Consider the following 15,343-nt stretch of genomic DNA (forward strand, 5'->3'; position numbering starts at 1 on the left):
GATGCGTGGATAGACACGAAGCATACATGTTGATCAAGGAGATTCATGAAGGATCTTTTGGAACCCATGCTAATGGACATGCCATGGCCAAGAAGATTTTGAGAGCTGGCTATTACTGGTTGACCATGGAGTCCGATTGTTTCAGCTATGCAAGAAAATGTCATAAATGCCAAATTTATGCTGATAAGGTGCATGTACCGCCAACATTGTTGAATGTTTTGACATCACCTTGGCCTTTCTCAATGTGGGGCATCGATATGATCGGTGCTATAGAGCCGAAAGCTTCCAATGGTCATCGCTTCATCCTGGTTGCCATCGATTACTTTACAAAATGGGTAGAGGCTGCTTCCAACACCAATGTGACGAGACATGTGGTTGCTCGTTTTATCAAGAAGGAGATTATTTGCCGCTATGGAATCCCAAGCAAGATCATCACCGGCAACGGTTCAAACTTGAACAACAAGACAATGACAGAATTATGTGAGAGTTTCAAGATTGACCACCATAATTCTTCTCCATACCGTCCAAAGATGAATGGTGCTGTTGAAGTTGCCAACAAAAATATCAAGAAGATCCTGCAAAAGATGGTGAAAACTTATAAGGATTGGCACGAGATGTTACCCTTTGCTTTGCATGGATACCAGACCTCAGTTCGCACTTCAACAGGGGCAACCCCATTCTCCTTAGTATATGGGATGGACGGAGTCCTCCCAATCGAAGTAGAGATACCTTCAATGAGAATATTGATGGAGGCCAAGCTGGATGAAGCTGAATGGATCCAGAACAACTATGATCAACTTAATCTCATTGATGAGAAGCGGATGACCGCACTGTACCATGGACAATTGTACCAGCAACGAATCAAGAAAGCCTTTGACAAAAAGTTCCGTCCTCGAGAGTTCAAGGAAGGAGATCTCGTGCTCAAGAAGATCTTGCCAATACACAAAGATTCACGTGGGAAGTGGACTCCCAACTATGAAGGCCCATACGTTGTAAAGAGAGCGTACTCTGGAGGTGCTCTATTTCTCACAACTATGGATGGCGAAGAGCTCGTTCACCCTGTGAACTCTGATGCAGTCAAAAGATACTATGCCTAACAAATCCCGGTGGACTGAAAACCCGAAAGGGCGGTCCAGGCAAAAGTTAGGGATAAAAAAAATGGTAGCTCGCTAAGTTGAAAACCTGAAAGGGCGACTTAGGCAAAAAGGAGCGTCCCGGTGGATTGAAAACCCGAAAGGGCGATCCAGGCAAAAATTAGGGACAAAAGGCATAAACTGCATCAGTTTGTCACTAATCAACACAGAAGAGCTAAAAATGGAAGATCAATCTAGTTACTCCCTTCAGAAGCGAGGTCTCGTGGAGTCATTGTTATTAGGGATAGTAGTAGTCATTGCGATTCAATGTAAACCTTTCCCTATTGCCATTTTCAAATGTGTAACATTCCATGGAGCTACACCATTTGTGTGCTACCATTCTTGAATAAATACAAGTTTGCCTATCAAATTCTATCATTTGCTGTTTTTCTCTGATTTTCTTTGTTATACAAAATGTCATTTATTTGTTAATAATGAATTTTGAACTCAAAAAGAATTTTTCAACATATTGAGAAACACAATTTTGCTTTGACATGTGAAAATATTAAAAGGAAATCTTTCGTCTTTCCCCGCAAGTCTCAAGTTGCAAGACTCCTCTTGGATGATCAATATCTATCTCTAGAGAGCACACATTTATCATTCTCTGGAAGGATTATTGGGCCAGTTGTAATTCTTCAGCTTGATAGATCCTCCTTTGATGCATTTACTCACTCCTTCGGTTGAGTTATTGATGTTGAGGATTCAGTACCTCCATAAAACTTTCCCTAATTGTCAGTCTGTATATTGTCAGCATTTGCATTTCATGATCATTCATACATCATGCACATAAGAAAAATCCAAATCATGCATAGCCCGAAGTGCTTCGCGCTCATTTGCATAATCTCAGGTCTCGTTGTTGATTGTATCCCTTGACCTCTGAGACCAGTTGTTACTGGCATCGTCTGTTAAGTCTGGTTGTCACCAGTGTCTTTGACCAAATCCAGTTGTAACTGGTATCCTTTAAGGTCTGGTTGTGACCAACATTTATTTTAAACCCAATTGTCGTTGGCATCACTGTCAGTCTGTTTGTAAATACATTTGTGATTGATATATGAAGTTTGGTTGTCGCCAACATCATTCCAAGTCCAGTTGTTGCTGGAAAACTCCGTTGTAGCCGGTAATGGTTTACTAATGGATTTCATCAAGTCCAATTTTTGTTGGCAAAATCCGTTAAAGAATCTGGTTGTAATCCATTGCTTACGGTCAAAGTCCAATTGTTGTTGGCACGTACAGAGAGTTTGAATACCTTGTCCTTCCTGATGGTTCCGTGAAAGTCATGTATGACTCATCATCTTGAGGAGTTCCCAGAAACTTGGAGGTTTTTCGTGTTAGAAAACTCCAATGATCTTGGTTTTGTTTGATTTCTCTGTAAAGAATCATTGTAGCCTTTTGCGTGGATGATCTACTTATAAGAAAACTCCCGCTTATCTTTGTTTTGCATAAATTCCCTTTTAGGAATCTCCAAAATTTATGATTGGATGAATTTCTTGTGAGAAATCTCCAGAACCATCACATGTATTCTAAAGTGTCAGGTCATGTATGAACCTATTGATGAAACTTGCTTTGTATGTTTTCCAATATTCTCAGGTCATGTATGAACCTATTGGTAAAACTCCCTTTGATTTTTCCCAAGTGATGTCAGGTCATGTATGAACCTATTGATGAAACTTGCTTTGTATGTTTTCCAATATTCTCAGGTCATGTATGAACCTATTGGTAAAACCCCCTTTGTTTTTTTCCAAGTGATGTCAGGTCATGTATGAACCTGTTAATTAAACTCTTTGAATAGTCAAGTGTCGTCAGGTCATGTATGAATCTGTTGTTGAAAATTCTTTGAATGCTCTTGTTTTTTCATGTCACGTATGAATCTGTTGTTGAAAATTCTTGGTATGTTCCAGCATTGTCAGGTCATGTATGAACCCGCTGCTGTTGAGCTTTTATTCCAATATTCCCAGGTCATGTCTGAACCTGTTTTTGAAGAATCTTTCCAATGTTGTCAAGTCATGTATGAACTTGTTATGGAAATTTTCTCAAAATGTTCAAGTTTGTTATCAGGTCATGTATGAACCTGTTAATATACTCTTTTGGAATTTTTCTGAGTTTGTTAGGTCATGTCTGAACCTGCTGTCAGAACTTCTTGATATTCTCCAGCATTGTCAGGTCATGTATGAACCCGTTGTTGTTGAGCTTTTATTCCAGTATTACCAGGTCATGTATGAACCTGTGGCTGAACCTTTTATTCCAGTGTTGGCAAGTCATGTATGAACTTGTTGTGGAAATTTTCTCAAAGTATTCAAGTTTGTCATCAGGTCATGTATGAACCTGTTGATATACTCTTTTTGAATTTTTCTGAGTTTGTTAGGTCATGTCTGAACCTACTGTCAGAAATTCTTGATATTCCCCAACATTGTCAGGTCATGTATGAACCTGTTGTTGAGCCTTCATTCCAGTATTACCAGGTCATGTATGAACCTATTTTGAAGAATCTTTCTCTATGTTTATTTCAGTGTTGTCAGGTCATGTATGAACTTGTTGATACACTCTCTTTGATTTTTCTGATGTTGTTAGGTCATGTCTGAACCTGCTGTCAGAACTTCTTGATATTCCAGCATTGTTAGGTCATGTATGAACCTGTTGTTGTTGAGCTTTCCTTCCAGTATTACCAGGTCATGTATGAACCTGTTTTGAAGAATCTTTCTCTATGATTGTTTCAGTGTCATCAGGTCATGTATGAACCTGTTGTAGAAAGTTTTCTTATTCCGATTTTAGTAGGTCATGTGTGAACTTACTGCCGAAATCTCTTGTATTCTAAGTGTCGGTCATCGAATTTCACTTTGAGTACTCTCTAGTGTGTGTCTGATTCTCCAGCAGGATTGTTTTCCCCAGCGAGTTGGTTTTTACCATTTGTTTGTCTCCTTGTGGACCATCAGCATTCCCCACAGATCGGTTTGTTCAGTAGCATCTCCTGTTAAGGATTCACTGTGTCCCTAACAGATAAATTAAAAAAAAATAAAGAGTCTTTCACCCATGCATATCACATCATAGCATTTTCATTTCAGGATCAAATTCGGGTATTCTTAGTATTTAATTATCTCCCACTACGATCACATGAAGAATGTCATACTTCATGTTCCCTGGTTGAAGATACTTAAATAGGGGCAACTGTCACACCCCGATTTTGACCCTGATATTCATATCATTATTTCATTTATTATTTGTTCCTCATGATCTTGTTCCTCTAATATGGTACTCCTTTTTCATGAGCATCAAGTGGTCTCCTTTTCTGTTATGGGTGCACCTTGTTGTGTTGTGCGCATTCAAGGCGAGGTTCTACCGTCAACATGTTTAGATGCATAGGCGCATTCCGTGTCGGTGGTAATCAAGGAATTCGAGGATTAGTGTGCTTGCATTAGAGTATATGGTCAAAAATATTAGTCATGAAAAGCTTTGATGAACATTATTTGATTCAAGGAAATTCCAATGGTTTACCATGTTTTAAGGGAGAATCATTATCATGTGAGTTTTTCAAGAGGGACCAAGCATGGTTATCGTTGGAATCAAGCTAGTGGCCGAAGGCCATCCTTTATTTGCATGGATTTTAATAGATAATTCAAGGGAAACACAAAAGGAGTCTCAATCATGTTCTATAATTTGGTTTTGATATTGGGATTTAAATCTAAAGGGAACATTAGGGTTTTCTGCCTTTGTCGACCATTGAATAAGGTTGAAATGTCAGCTGGATGTACAACATTTATGGATTTTGATGAGGCAAAGGATGGATGCCTTGGAATTTTGACAACTGACAGCTCTGCTAAAAAAACATTCAGATTTGACAGGGCTTATACACCAAAAGATGATCAAGTTGATGTTTTTGCTAATGCACCATCGATGGTAATCTCCGTGTTCGATGGCTACAATGTTTGTATCTTTGCCTACGGACAAACAGGAACAAAAAAAAACGTTTACAATGGAAGGAATAAAGCAGAATCGAGGAGTCAATTATAGGACTATTGAGCATTTGTTTAGAAGACCTATTGGCTACAGGACCAGCATCAAAAATATTGGAGATAAAACAAAGTTCTGAAGGATATCATCATGTCCCTGGTGTCGTAGAAGCCAAGGTTGACAACATATGTGACGTGTGGAACGTACTGCGGACTGGGAGTGATGCCGGTTCCGTTAAAGCTTCTATTGATGGGCTGAACATTACTCACAGTGCACATGATGAGAAATAGTTAATGAGCCCCACTAGGATGACACTACCAATAAGTGTTATATCTATAACGCAAGCATGCAAAGAGAGTCAAAACAATGATTTCATTACTTCTCCAGGTCTGTTGCATGGGCAGCAGTATAAATATGTGAATTCACCTGCTCTTTGTCTTTCTTCATCTAACGTTCAGAAGCATGTTGAGGAACCCTCTAGAATATCTGTTAAACTAAATTCAGGGAATGCAACTCCCATTATTAGTTTGCCAAGTCTGATAGGTACTGCTGGTGATGCAAATACTGCTAGTTTTAGGTTGGTAAAGCCAGAGCCAGTCGATGATAACTAAAAAAAAGAATTTGAAAGTAGTTAATGTTGTTCCTGTAGATTCATTGGACAGTGTTGCTGTCAAACAAGAATTTATTCAACATTCAATTATCAAGCCATCTAATTCAACTGTTAGCAATTCAAAGTTGGTTGATTCTACAGTCATTAAATTTGAACCGTGTCACGAGGGTAGTCAAGAAAGATCGAAAACAGCAAAGAGTACTGCTACAGCTCAGTTGAGTAAAGTGTTGCCACAAGTATCATTAAGTTCTTCTGGTTCCATGACAGGGTCGATTGTGTTGAATTCTACACAAATTTCTGCAAAGGGAACTCATCCTGCTGTGAAAGCTGTATGTACACCATTATTAACTTCCAGTAATATAATAGGTCAACCGGAAAATTATAGTCGCGCAGGAGTTAATGTTGAGAAAGCATGTGAGAAAGTTTCGTCAAATCCTGAGCATGTTCCTCTGGTAACAATTGCTTGTTCTATGGTTGGTACTGATTTTGAAATGGGGAGGGTCAGTTGGAAGTTAAAGTCTTTCGATAGTTAGTCGCATTGGTTACATGTCACTGTATGGATATAACTTGAATGAATTTATTGTTGCACTGCCGTAGGTGACGAAAGGTTTGCTGCATACAAGTTCTGCAGGTTTTGCTGCCGTTGTTGGCCTGCTACATACGGCACTGTCGAGCTCGGTTGTGACAACAGAGTTTGATGACTGCAGGATAATTCAATATTTAATATCAGGTTGCCAGTTCTGTTATAGGGTGTTAACACATGACCTGCTTGTTGGATGGAAATGGATTGTGTTGGCTAGGCTGCAGACTAAGATTGGTTTTTGCAGGTGGATTTTATCTTGTCACGTATATTGCAGGCTGAATGTTTTGGTCCCGTCGTAACCGCTATGATGCTATGTTGTGGCCTAACACAACATCGTTAGCAAATGTTTCCTTCGGTTTCCCACTGTTTGGTAGTAGGTAATGGTACCATCATTCAACATGATAATAATAAGTACCATAAGGGGCGGAAAGTCGAACTTTCGTATCAGAGCCAGCAACATGAAACCAAGCACGATACAAAGTGTAATTGAGACTGCATAAGTCACATAATTCTTTACTCTTTGAAAAGAAACACTTATGACAACCCTAAGGCCAGGTTCGGTTCAAATGATATCCGATGCACTTCGAGCTGCATCAGTAGCATCTGCAACAACTATCAATGTCAGCCTTCTTAAGAGCAGCGTTCAAAATTCATCCATATATGAATTCTGCTCCACCTGTTTGTGATTTCGTGATGCACTTAATTTGTAGGTTGAGTTTGATTCATGCGATTCAATGGAGTGGAGTACATTGCAGCATCTAGATCTACGCCATATCGGGCGTGGCGTTAGGCCTTTGCAGCCTCACGCTGCTTCCTTCCATCTTCATCAAGCTTTTTTTGTTGTCGCCATTGGAACCTACATCGTCGAATTTGATGCATTAACTGGAAGCAAGATTTCCGCTGTTGACATTGGTGCGCCTGCTGTTTGAATGTCTTACAGTCCAACGAGTGGACACACTGTGATTGCAATCCTCCAGGATTGTACAATAAGATTTTGTGATTTTGACTTGGAGCAAACTTGTGTACTGCATTCACCTGAGAAAAAGACTGAGCAAATTTCTTCTTCACATGGCTTTAACCCCACTCCAACCTGTTGTGTTTTTTGGGTTCCCTAAGAGAATGAGTGTGACAGTTGTTGGAACTGTTGAAGGCAGTCGAACACCTACCAAAATCAAGCCAGAGCTTTAAGCAGCATTGCAAATGATTTCCTGAGTTCTGTACAAGATCTAGTGAAAGATCCGGGATAGTGTAAAATATGTGAAGACATCAAATTTGCATGAGGAAAAATTCCTAGACCTCAAACAGCATGCCAGTTGGATCCGCTCGATCATGGTCCTGCAGTGGTCCTTTTCCATCATTTCGCGCAATTGAATCACAACAGCTCATACATGCCTGATAAAAATCCTGTTCGCGAGATAGTGAGAGGTTGTAAGGGTTCGCCGCTGGCGCTTCAGGTCATCGCTGTATCACTTTGTCAGCAGCCTTTTGAGAAGTGCTTGGATATATTGGAGGATATCAATCAGAAGGGGTGCTTCATGGATATGGGACTTTTTCCTGAAGACCAAAGGATTCCTGTTACCGTCCTCGTCGATATGTGGGCAGAACTGCATGACTTAGACGAAGACGGTACAAAAGCAATGGCCATTGTCCATGATTTAATCACCAGGAATTTGATTAATCTCATAGCTACAAGGAAAGTTACAACAGAAACAGACAAGTACTACAATAACCATTCTGGCATGATGCAGAGAATTGGCAATTCATCAAAGCAAAGGGGAACCAATTGAAAAGAGAAAAAGTCTGATCATCGACTTAAATGGAGATAGTCGTCCTGATTGGTGGGTAGGACAAAATCAGCAAGGAATCATTAGTCGTGCGTACTCGTTCATCTCCGGAATGTTTGTAAAAACGAAACAGCTAAAAGTTGATGCGCGTGTGTTGTCTATATCAACTGATGAAGCATTTTCTTAGGATTGGTGTGACATGCAACCTGATGAAGCTGAGATTCTGGTTTTAAATCTTCGATCTGATGAGTACTCATTACCAGATTTCACAAAGAAAATGAAATAAGGTTGGAGAAGGTTTCAGTCCCTTCTCTATGCAGACTGAAGAATCTGCGGAAATTATCCATTCATATGTGCAATACAAAGAATTCTTTTGAAAGCTGTTCTATTCAAGTTTCAGATGCTATGCCAAATCTAGTGGAGTTGAGCATTGACTATTGCAATGATTTGATTAAATTGCCCGATGGATTTTGTAACATTACCACATTGAAGAAGCTCAGTATCACAAACTGCCATCGATACCCAAGGCTAATTCATTGATTAACAGTCACTCAAATTTGTATGGTATGGAGTCGGCTACTCATATGAAATCTCAAGCAGTCAATCAAATGGAAAAGTTTCGGTCTTCATCGGCTTCAAGAGATGCCTTTCTGCATTCTCAACAACAATATCAACAAAAACCCGATTAGTTCGTCGTATCTTCTTGGTACTGTTAAAACTATGTTGCCTTCAAAAGCATGGAATAGCCTATCTCCTGATCTTTATGCAACATTTTGGGGTCTAACATTATATGATCTGTACGTTCCAAAAATCGTTATGAGGCAGAAATAGCCAAGCTTCATGCTAGTCTTAAGTCTTTGGAAGAGATTTCTGACAATTCAAGCTCAGCAATCACCAAGAGGAAGAAAGAAAAGGAAAGAATTCAAGAATCTCTTGACCGCCTGATTAGTGAACTGCATAAACATGAAGAAAATGTCGCATCTGTCAGCAGACGGCTCTCTTATGCAAAAGACAAATGGTTAAGTTCCTGTCCTGATACCTTGAAGATTAACATGGAGTTTCTTCAACGTTGTATATTTCCACGTTGTACTTTCCCCCCTCTTACTTCAGCGTCGATCTGTGGTTCTTGTCAATGCAGATGCACCCTACATTAAGATGGTCAGTGAACAGTTTGATAGATGCCATGGAACTCTTCTTCAATATGCTGATTTTCTAGGCAATGCAAGTTCACTAGTGTCAGCATTGAATTTCTGCCTGGATACTCTACATCTGGCCGTTGGTGATGAAAGTGGTGTTGTTCGTCTATATGGGCTAATAAGGAGTTTAGATGACACAACTTCGCATTTTGTGACAGAAAATGGAACTAATGTTCATAATGTGAATCAAGGGGACGAACTTTATTGCAAAGCAGTGTTTTCCCTTCAAAACTCGACTGTATGTGGATTACAGTTTGCAAATCTTGGAGGGAATCTTGCAGTTGGATATGAACATGGGCAGGTGGCCATGCTTGACACATTACATCATCAATTCTGTTTCTTACAAATGATGCATCAGGAAGAGTTCTGCATGAGTCTAGTGCCTACATTACAGTCATGTTGTCTAAGTTGCTCAGGGGCTTAAATCATCTCAAATTTCAATCTCAGAGACACTGAACGAAACAGCTAACAAAATTATAGAGCATGCGGAAACATTTGTTTTAATTGACCATTTGTGCTCGTGCTTAGCGACTTCAGGTTCGGGTCTTATTGCAGGTTTTTCCAATATGCTATGGGCTGCTTCTGAAGCATGCAGGGCTGCGTGGTTGTTGTTTAATGTTCTGAATGTCTTTGTTAAGAGAAATAGTGCCATTTTGTTTCCCATCAGTGCATTGCGGAGGACAGAAATTATGGATCACCGACACGATCCCTTGTTTGATGAAGAATCAACAAAAAATAACCGATGTAATCACAAGAGCATTCCTGAGATCCGAAGCTGTTCATGTTGTCGTGTACTATTGTTTTCACCAACGGATTGAGTCTGCAATGATTTGTGGTCTTCAGCTTTTGTCAAGTTCCTCTCTCAGCAAAGATGCACCCACATTGCAACCATACTTCAGATTATACACACCTTCTTCCTGCAAGCATCAAACAATACATATCATATTCAAGTGAATTCGCGACAGTGAATAGCTTTTTTACCGGCGGTAAAAATCCACAAGCAAAAGGGAATCAAAGTATTTTCAGAAGAAGGTACAGGGTACATGTTACCTTTTTCAGAATAAACACCAAAATAGGGTAGACAAACTGGCGGCACCAAAATCACTTCCAAGTTTGACATCCCTTTGATCTTAACGGCCAAGGAAAAACCCTAACAGTGGGACTATAAAAGGAGAGGATACTGTTCACAGAGGGGGGGAGAAGATTAGCGGCTACTGAGAGAGCTGAAAAACCCTAGTTTTTGGAGAGGATTGGCGGCTACCATTCAGAAAAGAAAAGGAGAGATTTGAAGGCAACGCTTACTCACATTCGTCGGTCGAACTCGCCGCAACCGGTTAGCTTCCTTTCCGAGCTTTATTTCCATGTTTCGATTATGCTTTGAACTTCATGTTTGATTTAGCAACACCGCTGCCTGTTTGATTGTGATGTTAACTTGTTGTTAAGACTTTGATTTTCAAAATGGAAAGAAGACTGAGCTTGGTCATTCGTTCGTTACTGTTTTCAACATGAGCTTTGGTTATTCGTAGTTACTATTTTCAACTTTGTGTTTTATTTAAAAGGTTTGGTGCGTCTTTTGTTATATTATGTATTAGTGTTTGAAACTATATAACAAGGATGTCTATCTGGTTGAGTTGGTAAAGAGGTGCTTTGGTAAACTCTAGGTTCAATCCCTGGTTTTTAGCATTTCTCATTTTTAATATTTTTTACTAGTTTTTATTATTATTACCATTTTTTTTATTATTTTAAACCTTTTATTTATTTAGTTTTATTTTTTTCTCCTTTTTTTTTAACACTTGTTGATTTTAATGTTAAACATCAATTTTTAATTTATGGATTTGATAATTTTCTTGTTATTTATCCATGATTATTTTTATCGATATATTAATAGTATTTCGCCGCGTTTTGACTAATCGCATATGACATTTCAATTATTGTCAACATGCGCAAACCGGCTTTGAGCACATTATTTAGGTTTTGTGTGTCCCTCAATTTCCATCTGTGCAAAATCCCGATTTTACTTTTTTTCGATTCAATTTTTAAGTGTGTTGTAAATATAATTTATTGTGTTATTTATTTTCTTCACATGGCTTACTCTTGGGCCTTCTTACAATGAGACAGTTCTCTTGCACTTACACTCATACATTGCATTATTTGTTGTTTGGGCCCGATTTAATTATTCCAGTATTTTGAATCCCCATTTGACAAAATGTACCCCACTCCCCCGATGTGTAATAATTTTACTATTTTATTTCTTTGACTGTTTAGTTAGCTACTAACACAAGAATAAAATCAACAATTTCCAAAAGATCAAAAATAAGACTCGATCCAATGTCGAATATTTTCTCAATAAACAAATCAATCCATTTCTCCCTCCTATTCTATTCCATTTCTTTCAAACTTTCATCAAACGCTTGATTCAACGTCAAGCCATTTTTCTAATAAAAACTCAAAAAATATTAATTCATAATTAAAACCTTTTCAATAAAGATGGAAGTGGAACGCGGTGTATACCACGCACTCCTGAGACTAGGATTCGAGATGTATATCTCGCCAATCCTAGCTCTCGCCATCATCCAAATTTATCCACTTTGTTTTCTCTCAAACACTCATTCAAATTTCTCTTAAACGTTCATCAATACTTGATCTAGTGTTAAGTCATTTTTCACAACAAAACTCAAAATACCTAATTCTTATTTAACAGTTTTTTAATAAAGGTGGAAATGGAACATGGTGTATACCGTGCACTCCTGAGATTAAGATTCGAGACGTATGCCTCGCCTATCTTAGCTCTCGCCATCGTCTAAAATTGTCAATGCGGTTTCTTCAAACCCTTTCTCAATCAAATTCCAAAATACTTAATTCCTATCTTAACCTCTTTCAATAAAGATGGAAGTGGAACATGGTGTATACCGTGCACTCTTGAGGCTAGGATTCGAGATGTATATCTCGCTCATCCAAGTTCTCGCCATCACTCAAAATACACCAAACCAATCAATTTCTTTTTTCTCGCCGCCGTGCGATTGACTCTTAAACCTTTTTCAAACGAAAGGTACTTTGTTTCAAAACAATGCAAGGCAGTGTTTCTCCACCTGTTTTGGGTAGTCCAACAATGTTTTCGTCGATTTGACACAAAGTAGCTTTCGCTAAAATCGACCAACAAACAAACATTTTTCTACCCAAAACTACGTAAGCCTTGACTTCTCTATTGAGATACGTAGGAGCAGGATTTGTAAATCTTGTCAGGCCCACTAATAAAAAACTTAGGTTTAGTCCTTCGTTAAGAAATCCAAAAATATTCTCCTCTTTTCTTTTCTTTCCCACTTAATAACTTGAAAATCCTAACATTTCAAACTAATATTAATGCACACAACTGACCTAATGGTTCCCGTTGAGTACAACGGACGTGAGGGGTGCTAATACCTTCCCCTTGCGTAATCGACTCTCGAACCCTGATTTGGTTGCGACGACCAATAATCATTGTCGTTTTGTCTTGGGTTTTATCGATATTTCCCCTTTCCTTTTTAGGAATAAATAAAGTTCGGTGGCGACTCTGTTCAGTCCATCATTGCGAGCGTGCGATCGCGCTTCGCTTTGAAGTCGTATCCCCATTTTTCCATGAGGTGCGACACATGCGCTTATACTCGTCAAGATGCTTACAGCCATTTATCTGATGTGTACAAGGCCAACACCATCATGAATGTATATAATCAAAGCTTCTCAGTACTACCAATGGAGGATTACTGGCCTCCATATGAAGGTGATATTGTTTGGCACAATGACGAGATGCGTAGAAAGAAAAAGGAAGGCCAAACAGCACATGTATCAGAACAGAGATGGATTCCACAGATAAAATGATAAGATTATGTAGTATATGTCGCCAACCAGGACACAACAAGAACAACTACCCCAATCGATGAACATCATCTAGGTCTTAAGCTTTTTGTAACATTGTATTTCTGTAACCTTCAATCATTATATATCATTAAGTTTTTGTTACAATGAGGTTCACAACAAACATCAGTACAAAATAAGCTATCTGAAAACATAAATATTTCTAACTGATTACAACAATCAAATTGCTGTCGACTCGACCGAACATCATTTCCCTAACATCCTTATCAGTCTTCATTCGCACCCAACCAAAGATACTGTCAAGTCTCTTAATACTTCTAATTTTTTTCCCTTCTGGTATTTTCCCATCTAACCAACGAACCAGCTCCCGCTTCAGTTGATCGAACATAGTGATGTTCCAGAACAACATCAGCATCTGAGGTTCGTCTCTCGAATAAATCACCTTACCGTATCGACGACGAACACCAAAACATGATTTCCAAATGATTGTGTGAGATGTGGAACATTTACTCACACAACGCATCTATTTATAACACAAAAATTTCATTTTAGGAGGAGTTTCCAATTGAATTGGCGACTCCTCTTAAAACCTACACAGGGGCGCCAATTGGATTGGCTAGGGCACCTGCCCTAGCCAATCTAATTGGCGCCTCCATTCAAGTTTTAAAAGGACTCTCCAATTCAATTGGCGACTCCTCCTAAAAGTGGGGTAGTTTGGGATTTTTTTTTGAAACCAGGGGTATTTTGTTAGGTTATGGAAATAATAAGAATTAGGATAAATAACCACGTCAAAATAACAAACAAAAATAAAGTAAAAATAAAAATATTATAACTTAATTAGGATATTTAATTTAATATGATGATTAGAGTAATCTAAATTAACTCAAGAATATATATAGGATAAAATCTAAAAAATATAACTAGGGATTTAAATTGGGATTATGATTAATTTTTCATAATTAAGTATAATTAGACCAATAATCAATTATAATGATTAATATGTCTCTTTAATAAAAAGTAATAAAAAAAGAATAAAAAATATTTGGGAATATTAATTAAGGAATTAGGCTTAATCTATGGGATAACTTTAGGGATAATTTTTTGGGATAATTATGGGATACAAATTTGGGGATAATATGGAAAAAAATTCTAGGACAAATTCGAAGGGTTTTCAAGGGATAAAAATTGGGGTATGGAATATGTTATCTAAACGATAAATTATTATTCATTTCTTAAATAAATTAAATGTTATATTTTTGAATCAAATAATTGGGATAAAATTGATCGAAACCCACCTCAAACTATAAGGCCTTTGTCTTGGTGCATTAAGGCATTTTTCAAAATAAACATCCTCTCCGCCCCTGATACGTGAGAATTATTTTGGGATAAAAACGACAAAACAAACAGTTATCTTCTAGAAGAACTACGACACTCTGATCCTTCGCCTAATGTGATGGTACGTAGGCATAGAGTTGTAAACTCTAGCGAGTACAGTTATAAAAAAAAATTTTGGGCCTCCCCATTAATTATAATGAAATGCTTTGGTGAATATAATAAATAATTAACTAGTAATAATTAATAAAGCAAACACCTTAGAAACACACACTAGCCCTAGAATTGTAGGAGGATCCCATTGAGTACAATGGAGGTAAGGGGTGCCTAAGACCTTCCCCTTACTTAACTGACTCTCGAACCTAGTCTCTCACTCTTAAATATTAAGTTTTATCATTATTTCCCTATTCCTTAGGAACGAATATAGGATGGTGGCGACTCTGTCATTTTTCCAGCCGCGACAATGACATCAAGGGGAACAACTTTTATGTTGAACACTTTTCCATTTGGATCTTGGATCATGATGAATTTTGAGGTGTAAGTTTGAGAAATCAAACATGGTTAAAAAATTTCTAAGTACAAAGTCAAATGATCACTTCTTCCACCTTGAATAACTTTTGCTATGAGCTCCAAAGGAAAATGGTTTCTCCACCAACGTTGTATATCTTTCATTCCTATTCAATTTGGTCACAAATTTGACATCATTTGGATTTGGCATGAAGGAGTTATTCATTTTAGAAGTTGAGGAAAATTGCTTTTTCAATGATGATGGCACATGCTCTTGAAAATTGAATTTGACATTTATCAAAGAATCAAAGTTGGAGAAGACATCTTGAAATTGATCATGAAACTTGGATGTCCTTCATATAATAAAAATTGAGCAAGTTATGGTACTTGGAAGTTTACCT

General features: G+C 38.1%; 1 pseudogene; it reads left to right on the top strand.

Moving 5' to 3' along the window:
- The first annotated feature begins 7,659 nt into the window (after window positions 1-7,659).
- LOC127131603 (probable disease resistance protein At4g33300) lies at window positions 7,660-9,227 on the top strand (annotated as a pseudogene).
- Window positions 9,228-15,343: the final 6,116 nt, after the last annotated feature.

This window comes from Lathyrus oleraceus, chromosome 3 (assembly GCF_024323335.1).
Source record: "Lathyrus oleraceus cultivar Zhongwan6 chromosome 3, CAAS_Psat_ZW6_1.0, whole genome shotgun sequence".
Lineage (NCBI taxonomy): Eukaryota > Viridiplantae > Streptophyta > Magnoliopsida > Fabales > Fabaceae > Lathyrus > Lathyrus oleraceus.